The sequence below is a fragment of the Camelus dromedarius genome, chromosome 6 (assembly GCF_036321535.1).
Source record: "Camelus dromedarius isolate mCamDro1 chromosome 6, mCamDro1.pat, whole genome shotgun sequence".
Lineage (NCBI taxonomy): Eukaryota > Metazoa > Chordata > Mammalia > Artiodactyla > Camelidae > Camelus > Camelus dromedarius.
In genome coordinates, this window is record NC_087441.1 from 82,236,399 (window position 1) to 82,253,675 (window position 17,277).

The following is a 17,277-nucleotide window of genomic DNA, read 5'->3' on the forward strand; positions in this document are numbered from 1 at the left end:
CACTCACAGGAGTAGAAAGGCCACAGCAGAATATGACTCTTCACATTGCAGGATGAGGCCAAAATAAAGCAGCCCCAACAACAGGCACTCCCAGAGACAGCGCTTAGCAGTCTTCTGCACACTCAAGGTTGTGCAGCCCTCACCACCATCTATCTCCAGAACACTCCATCATCCAAAAAGAAACCCCCTGTCCACTAGTAGTCACACCCCATCCCCCCTCCACCCAGCCCCTTGCAACCATCACCTGCTCTCTGCCTCTGCATGTGCCTATTCTGGGCATTTCAGATCACTGAAATCAACAATATGTGGCCGTTTGTGTCTGGTTCCTTTCACTTAACATGCTGTTATCAAGGCTCGTAGATGTTGAAGTGGTATCAGCATCTCGCTCTGTTTTTTTTTTTTTTTTTTTTGAAAACGTTAAAGTTTATTAGAAGGTGGTAAGTACTATCAAAAGACTAGAGTGGAGCATAAGGTATTGTGTTTCAAAGGGAAAAAGTCGGGTTGAGCAGTCAGGGTGGACTTCCCAGAACAGGTGGACTTTTTCATCTTCCCCTTTATTTTTTTTTCTTTTTTATTCACTCTTACGTCTGAATAATGTTCCAATACATGGAGATACTACATTCTGTTCATCCATTCAGCAGCTATGTATGGACGAGGTCCAGAAGAATGAGTTTAAGAGGTGACTAGCAGGGATGACATTAAACAAAGGGCAAGATGTGCTTTAAAAAAAAGCCAACCAATGGAGGCACAAGGAAATTCACTGCGTTTCTGAGCAAAGTGCATGCTTGCTTTGGCAGCATTACCGTGCAGAGCTGGGGAGGATATTGGCAGGAATCACGGGGAGGGAATCACCTGAGAAGACGCCCCACTGCAAGTAGATCAGCCAGTTCTCCTCCCTCATCCTGTATTGTTAGAGCCATGTTTCTTGGTTTCTCTTATTTCAAGTAATAGCACTTTAACTACACATCTGATCATCTGCATCAGACCACCTTACCTCCAAGCCACAGAAAATCATTCACTGACCGGAGCAGCTCCAGGACATAACGGTGATGTATCAGTGAGTACTGCAGCATCCCTGCCTGCAAGCACAAACCAAACATGTGCCCTGGTGATGTCCGGAAAATAAAATGCATGGAAATATCTCACTGCTGTTACACGACATCTAACCCTAAATTTCCCCAAAATCATGCTGTCAAAGTATTACTCAACCCTCTTACTACAAACAACAACAACAACAACAACAAAAACAGCTAAGAAGGCAAATTTAGGCTCTTCCATTGAAAACCAGCAACCATCAATGCCAGTATCTGAGCTGGAATGCTCCTGACTTCAAAAACCACTGCGCAGTTACTTTTGAATCGTGAAAGGCCCATATGTATTCCGTGGATTATATTACAGTAGGATTTTTCATTTCAAAATTTCCAGTTGCAACTTTAGCACAAAAAAGTTTATGTTTCAGATTTCAAATAAATCAATTATCTTCCACATTCTTAATGTTGATCCTATTATTATTTTATAAAGGGAGCTATGCTGCATATTATAAACCAACTGTTTGGTTTCTGCAAACAAGACCTTTATGATCTCACTATTTCAGAGCAAACTTTAATGATGCTTTGAGAGGTGGGGCCTGGGGCGCTCCCTAACAGCTCTTTAAATACTGACAAGGATGTGCTATTAAGTAATGCAAAGGCTCTAAGTCCACATTAACTAGGAAACCAAAGAAACTACACCAAAGCCTTATCATTTTTAAATATTCCTATTTTTTGAATATTAATGTTCTTAAAAGATATGATTTTTTTTGAGAAAGATAACAGCTGTATTAAATTTCCTCTCACCAAGAACGCAATTTTTATCAAGAATAAAACACCTATGGAAATCCAACAGACGGATATTTCTACCAGAGTGTATATGCAGATCCTAACACAAACCTAAATCCTATCAGATCTCAAGCGAACGAGCTCAACAAAGTCCTGGGCTACCCTGGAACTTAGCTCTTCTCTTCCAAATGTTGGCTGAGCTAAGATCATCACACAAGGCAGGGAAGGAGAGAAGAGGAAAGTCCACCTGGTAGCCTCCATCTGTTTTCTTCCAGCCAAAAGGCGCAGCAAGGGCGGCCCCGCTAACAAGCCCTCCCCATAAGAAAATCCGTCATCCACACTGCCCCTGCCGTCCCCAAGCAGCCCCGACGCCCCTCTCCCACGGGTCACCTCCCAGCCTGTGAATGGCTTTCTAATGACCCACCCCAGTTGGTGGCACCCTCCCGCTCTTCCCCGCTACACACACACACACACATACACACAGAGCAAGGGCAGCCTTCCCAAAGCACAAATTTGATTACATCACCCCCACTTCAAACCCTTCAGAGGCTCCCTGGTGGAGTTCTAGCCCCACCCCCGACACTGCTCACCCAGCCTCACCACAGTTCCCAGGTCCCCAGTAACCTCAGGGGCCCCCTGACCTGCTCCTATTTCCCACTTGCCTCCAGGCTCATTTTGACTGTTTCTCAAGGAAGCCTTCCCTCCCCCCAACCTCCACACTTTGTTCCTCTGTTCCTAGAACATTCTAGGCTGTCAACTTCTGACACTGCTAAGCTCCCAAGAAGCAAATACATTTTGCTTACTAATGTGGGTCCACTCTCTCTCCCCTGGCCACTCAGAAGTGCTCGTGTAATGAATAAATGAATGACGGGGTGGGACTCCAAGTTACAGACATACCTGCTCTCACCCATCCCGACCCTTCTTTCTGTAGAATATCAGAAGCAAAACCAGAAGTACCTTTTCTGAGGGTCACTACCTGCTGACACCCTTCACTGCCTCCTGTGTCAGTTCTAGTAAAACCCAAACTCATCCAAAGCCCTCCACCCAAGGTCATCTCCAGTGTCCTCCCCAGCAGGGCACCCTCCAGCCTGGACCACACAAGGCACACTCCCCGAGTTTCCACCCCACAAGCCTCCAGGCCTCTGCCCGGGCTGCTCCTGCCACGTGAGCCATCCTCTTGATGCCTTCTCCTGGCTGACACTTACTATGTCCTCACAACTGAATATAGAGCCCATTTCTTCCAGGAAGTCCTCTCTGATAATGTCCTTTAGGTCTTGACTGGGCTCCCTCTACATCAGCACTGCATGGAGACCAACTGGGTGTTTGCCTGCTCCTTTGAGACCACGACCTCTTGGGGGCCACCTGTGAAGGAGTGAGAGATTACAAGAGAGGTGGGAGAAGCAAAAAGCAAAAATCACAGCTGAAGTCCCAAATTCAAGGATTCTTTCTCAGAAAAAAAGAATAAAATATTTCACACGTATGCAATATGGTTACTATTTTTGTGGCTTGTGGACAGCAAGAGCTTGGTGTTCTAGTCCAAAATCCAGGTTACATGCAAAGAAATGTATATATTCATATCCAAAGGAAACCAGAGCTGCTCAACAACAGTTTGCAGTTAGAATTGAAAGGAATTTTGATAAGGGCAGTCTCTCTCTCTCTCTTTTTTCTTTTCTAGCATCATATAATTTTAGAAGTATTTGCGTGACTAAGAGATGGCTACAGCCCGTAATTCTGCACTGGAGTGTTTGGGGCTGAGGAAGCCCAGATTACATGCACTGTGTAAATGCAATCACACCAACACAAAGACAGCGCCCTGGTGGTGGAGCTGATGTTCCAAAGCAGGCAGCCTTATGCAGTAAGAGAACTCTAAATAGAAAGGAAGAAATGCAATGTTCTGTACTCAATTTCATTCGCTATAAGGGCCATGAACTGATAGTATATCTTGTCTAGTGAAACCCAAAAATAAATTGTCAACGTCGATTTTCTTCATCTGACCGTTTTATGCTAACTTTATATATGAAACCCTCACTCCATACGGAAAGCTCAGGCCTACGCTGCAGCACATTTACATCCCGCGGAAGAAAGTCTATCAAGGGAGAACTAGAGAGTTTCCCTTCAGAAGCTGCTAAGTCTGGTTTTGCACCTGTACGTCATTTGCAACCACGTCATCGTCAAAAGAGTAAGACCTTACCTCTGTTGGGCGAAAAGCACTGCGGTGCCGAACCATCAAAGAACACTGAGATTTGTGAAACAGTCCTGAGGCACATAAGTTGCACTTTCTCTGAAAGGCTCCAAAACTGACCCACTTCACCATTCCACGTACAACAGGGAGGTACCGGAATTAGTAGAGAAAACATGCTCTTGAAATCTGACAAGGCCCTGCTTGAATCTTGCTACAGCATTTACTAGCCGCAAAACAGACCAATTCCTTAACCCCTCTGAGAAGGCTTCCCAATCTGCAAAAGGGGGCTGCCACCACCCACCTGGGAGGCATGGATGTGAATGCAACACGCAAGTAGGGCGGCCAACTGGTACCTGACACGGGGCCTGGCTCGTTTCCCTCCGCTGCCCTCCTCCCCCTTCAAACTTGCTCTGTTCCCCCCGGTAAGGGTCAAGCCCCCGGAACAGACTGCCTGATTCTTCTGTGTGTCCCCGGATACATGACTTACCCTTAGGAGGCCAGAAAAACAACTGTCTCCTCCCCAGTCACCATCAATGTTCTTAAGAGTCTGAGAATTTTTAACTCTATTTTGCAGGGAGATTATTCCAAAACTGTCCAAGCACCATTCTCCAGGTTGACTCCCCTCCCAACCCCCATCCCTTCTCACCTCAGATCCTCTGTCTGATTGCCTTCTGTTCATGGGAAAGCGAGTCCAGTAGGGTGGGGACTTCCTAGGCCTCCCTCTCTCCCTCACAGATGGGTGTGACTACCTTCTCCCCACTCCAACTCTAGCTTCTGAGGAGACTCCCCTCCCGGACCCTGGACCCTGCAGCCACTGCATCGTCCCAAGACGCGCACACGTGGCCACAACCTTCCCTTCAGATTTCTTCCTGGGTGGCCCTCCCCATCCCCCCGCCCCTTAAGGTTAAATGGTATTGCTCTGAAAATCGCAAACGCTGCCGCTGACTGACACACCAAAACTGCATTGTCTGGGCTTTCCTCTAACTGAGGCACAGCCCTGCCCCCCCTCAGCCTCAGTCTGCACCTCTCGAGATGAGCTCATCCACCTACACGGCTGTGAACACCAGCTAAGAATGACGACTCACAACGTGTATCTCTAGACCGGCACCTTCACCTGGGCCCCAGGCTCATAGACGAGAGTGCGTCTTTGAAGTCCTAACTTGGATGACAAATGGCATCTTAAAAATGCCTCATGTCCACCATTTACTCTGGAATTCGATTTCTGGAGGTACCTCCCACGCTCCCCATATTAGTAACAGCCCCAGCACCCACCTATGTGTTTCTGGTCACATTAAATTTCCCCTGTTCCCTCCACTTAGCCCTGCACTGGAATCTGTCTTGTCATTTCCATCGCTAAGCCCATCTCAAGTCTGGTTCTGCAGGGACCACGGCCGGAACCCCACAAGCTCATAGCATGGTGCAGTGAGTCACAATCTTCTGAAGGGTGCTCCCTGGATGGGGAGGCATCTTCTGGCACGGGTCACCTCAGTAGGCACTGGATTCTCACAAAGGAGGCCCTGGAGAAGGGACTCAAGGTTCTCCCGTGGTCTGAACTTTGAAGGGCCCGAGGTCTGTGGAAGCTCCTAATTAGCAGACACACTTGCCAGTGAGCAGATGAGGATGGAGGAACCCAGGCAAGGCTGTTCTCACTCTGAACCCTGGGCTCTCAGGAGCCACGGGAAAGGCCTGTGTCCAGGGCACAGCCCAGCCATCACAGATCCAAGCCTGCATTTGCCAACCCGGACAGCCTAGACTCCTTCTACTTGTGACACTTACATCTGTTCTCTTCCCCCCGAGAATGTGATGGACTCTTTCAGAAAGCCTGGCCTGTCTCAAGCGAGACCAAGTCAGTGAAGGGTGAAGTGTCGACATTTGGACCAGAGCATGAAAGGAGAACAAGGCCTCATGGCCAGCATGACGGTGGTGGCCAAACACTTCCCCCAGGTGAGATGAACCAGAGTGGGGGTAAAAATCCAAGGTCCTAGGTCGGTCAAAGCTTGTTCCTACACGGCTGATTTAGGTGTTGGAGACTCACTCGGCAAACTAACGACACGGCCGTCAGTGGTGGACGTCAGCTGCAACAGACACAGAGTCAGCTTCTTACTGAAAACATGTGTTAAATATAAAGTCCTGTGTAGGGAGGACTGCATGGCTGCTGAGCCAAACCACAGACCTGGCTCTGCATGCCAACTGGCTGAAGCAGAGAGGAAGCCACGGTCCCCTTTAGCGGACCCTGTGTCCACCAGATCCAGGTGAGCCAGCTACTTAGGAGAAGGCAATGTTGACCTGATACTCAGAAAAAACAGCCTCGTAAAGGGAACAAAAGAGTGGCATGGATTTTAGACCCACTTCTGCCCGTTTATGAAGGCAAAGTAAAGTAAATGGCACTGGGAAGTTGAATGCAAAAAAAAAAAAAAAAAACGGTGACTGCTTCCTCCAACAGCTGCTCACTCATGAGCCGGCCACTTCCTCACCAGTGACCGCCGGCCAGGCAGCACCATCACGCACGTCACAGAGTGACAGCCAGGAACCGCGTGCCGAGCACGTTTGTGGAAAAGCAGGAATTGAGCAAGATGCTGCAGACTTTGACTTGACAAGATTAAATACTCCATGAAAAGAATCCCTCAGCAGCCGCCTAAATCAATTCGTATCTCACTTCTTGAAAACAATCAAACAAATTTAATAAGTGCGCATTCGTCACCAAATATGAGGAGGACTAAACAGGTTCCTCAAAGCAAGGATTTTAACAGGTATCAAACACCAGTGGGTGATGTGTTAACAAAGCAAATATTCCAAAAAATTAGAAAATTAAAAGCTGTCTAGGATAATACATGGATCAAGGCAGCTGTTAAGTTTTTGGTTTTTAAAGTGATGGAGACTGCACGGAGGGCGATCCAGCTATTTCCAATGCAGGGTGTGCACAGCCCACCTTTTCAGACGCAACAACATACTCAAAGGCCAGTACAAGAGAAAAAGGGAAAAAGAAAAAGGAAAAGAGGAACAAGCGAAAATTAGAAACACACAAGAACAAAAATGAATTTGACAGCCTGTACAAGAATTTACGTGAGTGTGTGAGGCCAGGGACGCAGGGACAGTGAGACCCATTCTCACCTCCTGCTCCAGGGAAGGCAGGGGCCTGTGTGGAGCAGTGCTGCCGGGGGACACCAAAGTGGTCAGAGCCCCAAACCAAAACTCCACCTACATGCGTCTAGATAGATTTTGAGCTACAAATTATGGTCACATTTCAGGCTGGACAGTTTTACTCACTCCCACCAAGAGTAGCAGGAGAGGATTAGGCTCTGCTCCTGCGCCAAAGCATTGTTTTATAAATTAATGACTGTAGAATAGTAAAAGGAACAATGGAGTAAAAGTGACTGGAGAAGAACGTGCTTGACCCGAGCTCACAGGCCGCGTTATCTCACTGACGTTCTGATGCTGGCTGGGTGCTTTTTGTACCACAAAAGACAGACCCACCAGGAGGGAGGTTTAATGCGCTGCTGTATTTTGATGCTGAGAACCATGCCTGGTACACGAGGTTCTGGGTAAACAATGGTGACAGTGTCAAACACTATGGGCTAAGCACACATCCAACTACTCTGCGAAATCCCAAGGAAAGACTTGAAAAGGCAAAAACAAGCTGGCATTCTCTGGTGGGTCTACAGACTCAGAGCCAAGCAGTTGCTGAGCAAAAATGTCACCAGTGCCTCCTATGACAATAGAGGAGGCAATGGCCACGGGGCTGGGGCATGGCTCCAGGCTTCCACTGCTCACGCAGCAGTCTGTCCAGGGGGAGAAGTTGGTCCCTGCTTACGTTGCACCGATGCACCTACCTGGACTAATGCCTGGGGGCTCAGCAGGAGGTGACAGGTGAGGTGAACGGAGCCAGTCTGGGAGAAGCCCGGTGCTGGCAGCTGTGCCTTCAGCAGTGCCCAGGCTCCTAAACCTGCCACCTCATCTCCAAGGAGCAGAAGGTGAGTGCGGACATGTAGATCACAGGACCCTGTGAGGACAAGTACAGATCATGGCCACGACATTACTTGCCCCTTCCTTAAGCCATAGAAGAATCTCCGGGGAGGAACTGAAAATTCATCCAGAGTTCGCCAGGCAACACACGCAGGTGGGACTCGGGTCCCCTGTGCCTCTCACTCACAGGGCTGTTCTGGACTTTCTTTTTATCAATTCTCTGGCACCTTCTCCTCCAACTGACCAACAACCAGAAATTAGGATCTGATCTTAAGTAAATTCAAGAATCACAGATCACCGCCTCCACAGCGGACCCAGCTGCACATTCTAGGAGCTCCGACCGTCACCTGTGAGACCGCCATGAGCGCTCTCCAGACTCAAGGCCCAAGGCCGTAGGCCGGGGAGACACAGATTCCCTCACTCTCCGCAGCAAAGGAGGACCACCTCTCTGCAAAGGCATCTCAACCTCTCCTGCCCGAGGGACAGCATGTTGGACACACGGGGAAACAGAGCAGAAGGTGGGGAGTAGGCAGCCCAGAAGAGCTCGTCTGCACTTTCGAGGCAAAGTGAGGCCTTTGACATAATCACAGGGACAAAGTGAATATGAACCTTTCCCTGCTCTGTCCCAAACTCCGTGACAAGCCTTTTCCTGCATAAGGAGTTCTTTCGGAAGTCCCTGGCGGTGTTTCTGATGTCTTAACCTGGCATGGTGACTGTCAGGCATGAAGAGAGGGCCTGAGCCGTGCAGGTGCTGAGCCTAGGAGTCAGGAGACACAGGCTCCACCCCCACCTCAACCGGAGCCTCATTCTGCATCTTGGGATTCAGCATCTCATCTATAAGCAAAGGGATGAGACTATCCCAGGACACGCTGCCCATCAGTAATGAAATGAGATCCATGTAAAGAAAGTTTCCCAGTTGCCACATTTAAAAAGTAAACAAAGAACTAAACAAACAAACAAAAACAAATACTAGAAACTGATTTTAAGAACAGATCTTACTTATTCTACTGTATGTAAAATACTATCATTTTGACATGTAATCAATATATAAAGTAACAAGATAGTTTACATTCTTTTTCCTAGACAAGTCTCAGCATCTGATGTGCATTTGACCTACAGCACCTCTCAGCTCAGACCAGCCTCCTCCCCAGAGCTCCTAGCATCAGTGGCTGTGGCTAATCTATTGGACAGCAACTCCAAGTGTCCCACCAGGGTTCCTGTCTGAATAGTGGGAGGCAGTGTCCACACTAACCCTAAAAGGATCTCTCTGAAACAAAGGCGGATTCACTTTTAAATGTCTGTAAACCGGCGGGCTGCACCTCCCTCCACCCTTGGCTACTAGACAGCCCTCTTCCTTGTTGATCCCTTTCTGGATGTAGGGAAGCAAACTGGCACAGAACCAGGGCGGGCGGGCCGCCAGGTTAATTACCTTCAGTCTGTGTCCAGTCCCATGAAGTCCTCCTTCTCAAAGAGGATGCAGAGGAGCGGGATCTTGTCCCCAGAGTTGTCGGGGGCCCCATCTAGCCACTTAGACTTGAGCGAGATGAAGAGTGACTCAGTGAAGCCCTCGATCCTCTTCACCACACTGCAGTCCTTGTAGATTGAACGCTACGTCGGTGCGTGTCTGCTCGGCTACCTCCCCATGCAGCACAAAGACAAAGAGCTGAGAGTCATTAAGCGTGGTGCCATACAGCTCCTCTGCATGTGGAGCTTATCGAAGGCCTTTGCCAAGAGGCAGTCCGCAATGGTGACAAGGCCCACGACCTTGCGGTTGGTCTGGAGTTCGCTCCACCCATTCTCGGGCACATAGTGGTGCCTATAGTAGATACAGAGTGCCCACTGGGAGCCGCAGGGGATGATCCGGCTCACCAAGGAGATTTGCTTATAAATGCAAAAGAAATTCTCCTCTGAGATGATCCCAACGGCTTGGACCACCACGGGGAGAGTCTTGTAGTCCTCAGCACTCTGAACGTAGTCAGGGATGCTCGTGTTGCAGGCTCTGCAGAGAGGGGAGAGGAGATCGAAGTACATACTGTGCTGCGGGCTGCGGGCCCCTCTGGGTTGCGGTGACCTGGTGTGTACCAGCCAGAAGGCAAGGGAAGTCCAAGCAAAGCTGGGGGTACAGTTTGTCCTCAGAGTCTGCACATGGCTACCGTAGCTCGGATCACATTACCCAGCTTTTGGTCTAGGCTTCCGGGCCCTGCAGGGAAGGATCATTTATTGTTTACTGTACCAAGCACCTAGCCAGACCCTTAAGCATAGTCAGTCCTCAAAACTGCTGAATAAAGAAATGAACAAAGGAACTGCTTTCCCGAACCCGCTTCAGCAGAATATAAACAAAAGAACCACAGTGGGATCAAAACATCTGGATTTCAACTCCAATTTATTTGAACTCCTAAGTTGCAGAATAATGGATAAGAAAACTTGCCTTGGGGAGGAGGGTACAGTTCAGTGGTGAGCATGTGCTTAGCAAGTACAAGGTCATGGGTTCAATCCCCAGTACCTCATTTTAAAAAATGAAACAAATAAATAAATCTATTTACTCTCCTCAAAAAATATTTTTTAATTCAAAATTCAAAAAACACCTTGCAATTGACACAACATTGTAAACTTGAGTATACTTCAATTAAAAAAAAATCCTTGCCTTACAAGAATATATCTGGATTATGGATATGTAAAATGTAAAATGCCTAGGGTACCACCTGCATAAAAAATGGGAACTGTACAAATTTACTATCCCTCCTTTATGAACTATATTTCCTTTGGGGGGTTTATAACTTCGCAGAGCTAATTTTCTCAGATTAAAAAAGAAAATATTACCTGATTATCAGTACTGCTGAAGAATCAGATAACCCTATGAAAGCATCTGACCCACTGAGGTTAGTCAATAAAAGTTTGTTGAATGAATGAATAAACAAGCAAAGTGAATGCTGCTGCCTGCCACAGACCATCATAATGGTACTGCCTGGAAATTCCAAGCCCACATTCCACCTGACTCTACATTAACCATGTGGGTGACCTGGGCATGCCTGTGTGCTTCTCTAAGACCCAGGTTAATCATGAATAGAAATGAGGGCAATAACACAAACCTCAAAGGGTTAGTGAGTCAGTAATGAATTGTATCCCAACTTTGCAAGGTGGAACCATTAAGGAAAATTGGGCAAAAGACCATAGGCCCTCTCCATATAATCTCTTACGACTACATGGGAATCTACATTACATCTTAAAATAAAAAGTCTAATTTTTTAAAGAGGCTATTGATGTTAAATGAGCTCACAGTCTCAAATAAGGAACACACAGTACAAATAGAACAATGCCCAGCCCATGAGATACACTCAGTTAAATTTCAAACTGAACCCACTTGTCCCTCCAACTTAAGAGCACGAGGATGTGTCCTCTTGGCCAGAGGACATTGCACCTGAAACTAACAAAGCTAATGTTCCCCACTTCCAACAGCCCCTGTCACCACCCTAGGTCTTATTTTGTATTCATAATTTTTTTTTCTTTTTATTAAATAGAAACCCCCAGTTGCATAGCCTTCAGGTCACCAAAAACTGACCACAGAGATCATGATGGCAGCCTTTCTTGGTGAAACAATAAAATGAAAAGCCATTTCCACAAGGCCTTTGTGTAAATATACTAGGGAACTTCATCCTGGACTGAGAGGAAGAGGACTGGAGAGAGGGGGCAATCTGAGGCACAAAGACCCATGGGCCACCTGTCCCATGATGGACTTTAGACTCAACCCTCACTCCCCAGAAACTTCAAAATACACACAGACAGATTGCTATGGACAAGATTTTTTTTTTTTTCGAAGAAATCCCTGACTCCTTAGCAGGTCTTGTTTCTACCGAGACACAAATGGTTTATGTGTATAATGTTTCACAAAAGCCTTAAAATATTATCACCCCAACTTGACACATTAGGAAACTGAGGGAGAGAGGTTTATCACATTGTGCAAGATTAGAGAGAGGCCACGTCAGTCACCGTATTTAAACCCAAGCCCCTACTCCAGTGCTCACACTAGAAAGTGTGACATACTGACCCTTTCCTGCTTTCTCCTTGCAATAAATCACTGAAGAGTCTTTTCTATGACACCTGGAATCACAATCACATCAATTTTCCACAAAGAGCTATGTCACTCCTTGGAGGACTTATCAAAATCTAAAGTGTTGGGATGGGAGGAGAGATTTGCATTTTTTGTTTCTCAAAGGAAACATGGCTTAAAAAGAAACTGAAAAGGACTTATCTAACGCAGCGCTCGACTGTGCAGAGAAGGAAATGGAGGCTCAGAAGAGATGAGGAAAGGGCCTTATTAACAGATATTGCCTCAGCATAGCACCAAACCTTCCCTCGGCACTTCTGGGGGAGGATCTGGGAGGCCCAGGAGAATATGTGTTAGAAAAAGGAAAGAGAAGAAGCATACACGTCCTTGTATCTACAACACAATACCATGAATTTCCCCCAAATTACCCAGTATGGGTGCAGCCAATATTAAGATGGGCTAAACAGATTATAGAAACCTGGAATTCTCAACCATAGTGGAAATTCCAACATTTAATATGCTTTTTTCCCAGTTCAAGCATCAGCTCAGTGGGCGCTCCATACCAGGGACGACACTAGGCCTGGAGTTCTCCCAAATACAGATCTCTATTACCACGTGTGCAAAACACATAGAGGCCCACCAGAAGAAAAACGCCCACAGATAAGATGGAATTACTGAAACTGAAAGCAGCCAACCAGCATATATTACTAGGAAAAACGGTGCTGCCAGAAATGGATTCATGTACATAGAAAGCAAACTGTGTTTAGCAGGCAGGAAAGGGGGGATTAACAGATACACATTAATAAATATAAAATAAATGACAAGGACCTACTATATAGCACAGAGAACTATATTCAATTTCTTGTAATGAGTTGTACTAAGAACAATCTAAAACATGTATATACATATGAATATGTTTATAACTGAATCTCTGTTGTACACCTGAAACTAACATTGAAAATTGACTACACTTCAATGAAAATAATTTAAAAAATAAGTAAAAATAAAAGCAACGCCATTAAGAAAAAAATAGAAGAAAACTCTAATCCCTTAGCAGTAGGTGGTGGAGAATTCTGGTTGCAAGCACCAAGTCCACTGGATCACTCCAGCACTGACTGAAATCTTTCTCACCATCAGAGAGTTACTTGGCTTCACTGAGGTTACTTTTCTCTCCTGTGAAAGGCAACAGTTGCAACTAACGATGTATAGAATCTCATCATTCACAAGCCCCAAAATTAGTGAGGACTTCCCATGGGCCAGGCTCTGGACAGATGAAAAGATAGGATCCCAAATTTATTCATGCGTAGAAGAAGTTTAAGCCATAAAGACATTAATTCTTCCTGTCTTGATAGACAGTTTCAATGCAATTCTGATTAGAATACCAACCAGATATTTCATGGAATGTAACAAGTTAATTTAGGGTCAGGAACAGCCAAGAAACTTCTTTAGAACCACCACTGGGGAAGGGTAGTTAAGTCATTCATTTCCACTGTTCTTTCTGAAGTGATGAAAACGTTCTAGAATAATAATGGTTGCACCACTGTGAATATGCTAAACGCTGCTGAATTGTACCATTTAAATGGATGGACTTCACAGTGTGTGAAGAATATCACAATAAAGCTGTTATATGAAAAAATATTTCTTGACAATTATTTTTCACTCTATACAACTAGTCTGCCCCACAATTTAAGAAAAAGAAAAAACCAAAACAAACCAAACTGTGCCAGGAGCTCTTTAGGACTGCAATGTCCCTAGGTCTTCAACGCCTCTGGTGGTGCTGTTCCTGTTAACACATACTAGCTGGGCTGGACTACTTAGGGACTGTAACTGTATTCCTAAAATCAGCGGTCACATGTTTCACTCTGGGAGAGGGAAGGAAGGAGGATGTCGCAGCCTCATGCCTTCAGTTCATTTCTAACTGAACAAAGCCCTGCTTTCAACACTGTAATCCCTCTCACTACAAAAACACGTGTCATCAACAAGCACCGCCATCATAAAAACTGAAAGTGTTCAAGGTACTTACCTGGAGCAGAAACACTGAGGGAGGAGAAGGAAGCTCGCTCAGCACTGGCGCTCCCTTTTCCTGACTCCACCAGGAGAAGCTGGGCTTTACAGCTGGAGACTCTCAGCCCGGGGAGCAGCACCCAGGCTGCTGAGCTTGTCCTCAGGGAGCGGGAAAGGGAGAGGAGGGGAGCCCCGGGGTCGCGGGGCAGGGAAAATGGCGGTGTGTGGACGCGGGCTGCAGCCCCGCTCGGAGGCCAGCTCCAGCCCCAGCCGCCCGCCCCCGTTTGGGTCCACAGACCCCGCCTGCCCGGGACACAGCCCTCCCAGGGGCAGGGACTGGCCGGCAGCCGAGGAGAGGAAGCCCGGGAGGAGAGGACTCACGAGCGGGAGAGGGGAAGGGGACGCCAGCCGCGGACTGAGGGGAGCCCGGCTGGGGCGAGAGGCGGCAGGTGCACACCTGGCCCTGGGCAGCTGTGGCCGGGGCGCCGGGGCAGGTGGTGCGGTCAGAGGTGCCTGGTCCAAGGAATTCAGCTGAACACACGCTGACTCACGCCCTCGCGTGCTGTGACACGCAGACCGCCCTCCCGCAGCCGCCTGACCCCTTTCCCGGGAGACCCCAACTTGCACTTCCACAGCAAGAGGCCCAGGCTTCTGGAAGGAGCCAAAGCCTACAGGGAGACAGAGTTGAGAAGCCTTTGGGGCCGATCCCCGGCTTGGAGCTGGGGCTTCCAAACCGGCGGTCCAGCGTGCACTGACTTCGCATGCGCAGGAGGACCAGGGATCCTCTTGGTTCTGCGAGAAAAGCTGGGGCAGCAATGGAGGGATAAGATGGGAGAAGGAGGAGAGGAGGGGAAAGTGGAGTGAAACAGATGGACAGGAGGTGCAGAGAGAAGGGAGGGATCTGGAGAGGGGAGGGGAGTAGCGGAGATGGGGAGAAAAATCTTTACCTCTGGGGGCACCACAAAGGAGGAGGCAGTCCTGCCTCTGTACCCTTCTCTAACACTTCAAGGCCCGCAGCTCAAGTTTTACCTCCCTGGTCCAGCCCTCCAGCCAAGGCCTCTGCAGAACCCCTACAGGGATCACACCCGTTGCCCCCACGCAGAGCTGGGTTTTCTGTTGCTCTGGGAACCAAGCGCCCGAAGGTGTTGTCGCTCAGAACTACCTTGGGAAGAGTACATATTCAGCTTTTACACGATGGGAAACAGGCAGGCACGATCTCTGCCTTGGCTCCACTGTCCCAGTTGTTGGGCTGGTGGGGAGCGGGAGGTAGATCAGAGCCCCAGACAGAGCAGACTGCCTCAGTGTTGGTGCATAGTCCCTATCCCTCCTGGGTAAACCACACCCCACCCTAGTGGAACCATCAAGGGCTCACAGCAGTTCCCTGGGTGTGGGAAAGATGTCCTCAGTTCCAGTGCCCAGCTTGCTAGGTAGATAGGAGTGTTACCGAGTCCAAATTCATTCTCCTCAGTTTAGGACAGGCCAATAAGTTCGGAGACCAGGTGTTGGGGCATGGAATAGCAAGTTTCTGTAGACCTAGATGGCAAACTAATGTCCTGGAAAACCATCTCCCCAAGTCAGAATTCAGGCTCCTTTCCTACGTGCTTAGTTGTAGCAAACTTCTTGGTGTAGGAATTCTTTGTTTTAGAATCCTTTTTTCTTGCAGCTATCTGCCTGGGTCAAATCTCTGTAAACCTCCAGCAAAACAAACGTTATTTTCTATTCTGCAACTTGTAATCTTTTTATGAATGAAAAAGTGTTAAATATACTTAAAGGGCAGAGCCTTCAGAATAGGCTCTCCTGTATATTTCAGGCTCTAGGCAACATTTTTATACAAGCAAGATGAAGCCTAGGAGGCAGAGCACAGGGTTAAAATCAAAGGAATAGATCTAATATGGAGACAGATTTGTTCTTTTCTGTTACCGGGGAAGAAGCCACTTCAGTATTTACATCACTTTAAGTTAAATATAACTAAAACTTTAAAGGAATTTACATACATAGGTGGGAATGTGCATAGCATATCTGGAAAAATCACACAAAGATTAGTAAACAGTGGCATCTCCAGGGAGGGCTGAAAGAACAGAGGATGAGGGAAAACTTCTTTCACTTGTGTATTTTTGTGCTCTGTTTGAATTTTTTTAACCACATGCATGTATTTCTTTTTCAGTAAAAAAAATTGTAATGGAGCAAAGGAGTAACTAGCACAGCAAATACAGCAGCCATGGAATCACTGAACCATCACTTTTGATTTAAGCCAGGAACCATTTATTGACTCTCTCCTATGTGCCCAGTGCTGTTTTAAGTATTCCATTATTATTATTATTATTAGTATTAGTATTATTATTATTATTATTATTATTATTATTATTATTATTATTATTATTATTATTATTAATTTTATAAAATTGTAACATGCTATCCCTCACCCCTGCCCTTGGTTTGTGTAAAACCCACTGAGTTTTTATTGAGTTTTTTCCAAGGTGTAGGGATGAGTTATAAACAGAACACATTTTCAGGGCAAAAGAGTCGGAGTGATTTCCAGCAAGCCAGATATCTATGAAGAGTTTGTTATAGAGGCGCCCAGAGGCTGAGAGAGAAAGCCTCCAGGACCCTATAAAAAGCTGCCCAAAGTGCCTTCTCCATGGTACTACTGAAGTAGGAAAGAACAAATCTGACTCCATATTAGATCTGTTCCTTTGACTTTAACAAAGCCAAGTTAATATGCTCCAATCTTTTCATGGGTTATGATGTCACAGAGGAGACGGACAGGTCAACAAGGAACCACTCTGCCGTGATCACGGAGCCAGGGAACGGGAAGGGCGGCAAGACGTATGATGCATCCTCAGCTGTGCCTGCGCTTCTAGGCAGGTACCCAAAGTCACCTTGACAAGGTGTCAAATGCTTGTGACCACGTCCTCATCACCTGACATGAATTAAAGAGAAATGGAAACCTATAAAATTCCAATACACTTGGTGGGTACACCGTCCAAAGAACAAAGTCACAGTTTGACAACTGGCCATCAGAGTTCCCTGGGATTCATTCTTGGAGAACCTTAAAAACCACTCCTCTGTCCTCAAGGAGTGCTGAATATTTGTCCTATTTTTGGCTCAGGGATGGAGCTCATTCAAGTGAACTTCAATGTCTGCACAGATTTGACTGTCTTTGTCCAGGTTCACTTGTCCATTCTAAAGAGGCTTGAGCTAAGTCCATCCTCCATAAGATCTGTTCCCTCCAGTGAAAACTCATCGAGCCTGCAATTAAAAGCCAA

At 46.9% G+C, this 17,277-nt stretch overlaps 2 long non-coding RNA genes across 2 annotated transcripts in view; both read right to left on the reverse strand.

Annotated features, from left to right (window-relative positions):
• Positions 1-17,277, reverse strand: part of LOC135321511 (uncharacterized) — a 210,406-nt gene that overhangs the window by 107,393 nt on the left and 85,736 nt on the right. The window lies entirely within an intron of this gene.
• LOC135321512 (uncharacterized) lies at positions 814-10,219 on the reverse strand. Its single transcript, XR_010381344.1, has 4 exons — positions 9,392-10,219; positions 7,830-7,999; positions 3,023-3,179; positions 814-1,079 (listed from the first exon to the last, which is right to left on the reverse strand). It is a non-coding gene; the product is annotated as an uncharacterized LOC135321512 (long non-coding RNA).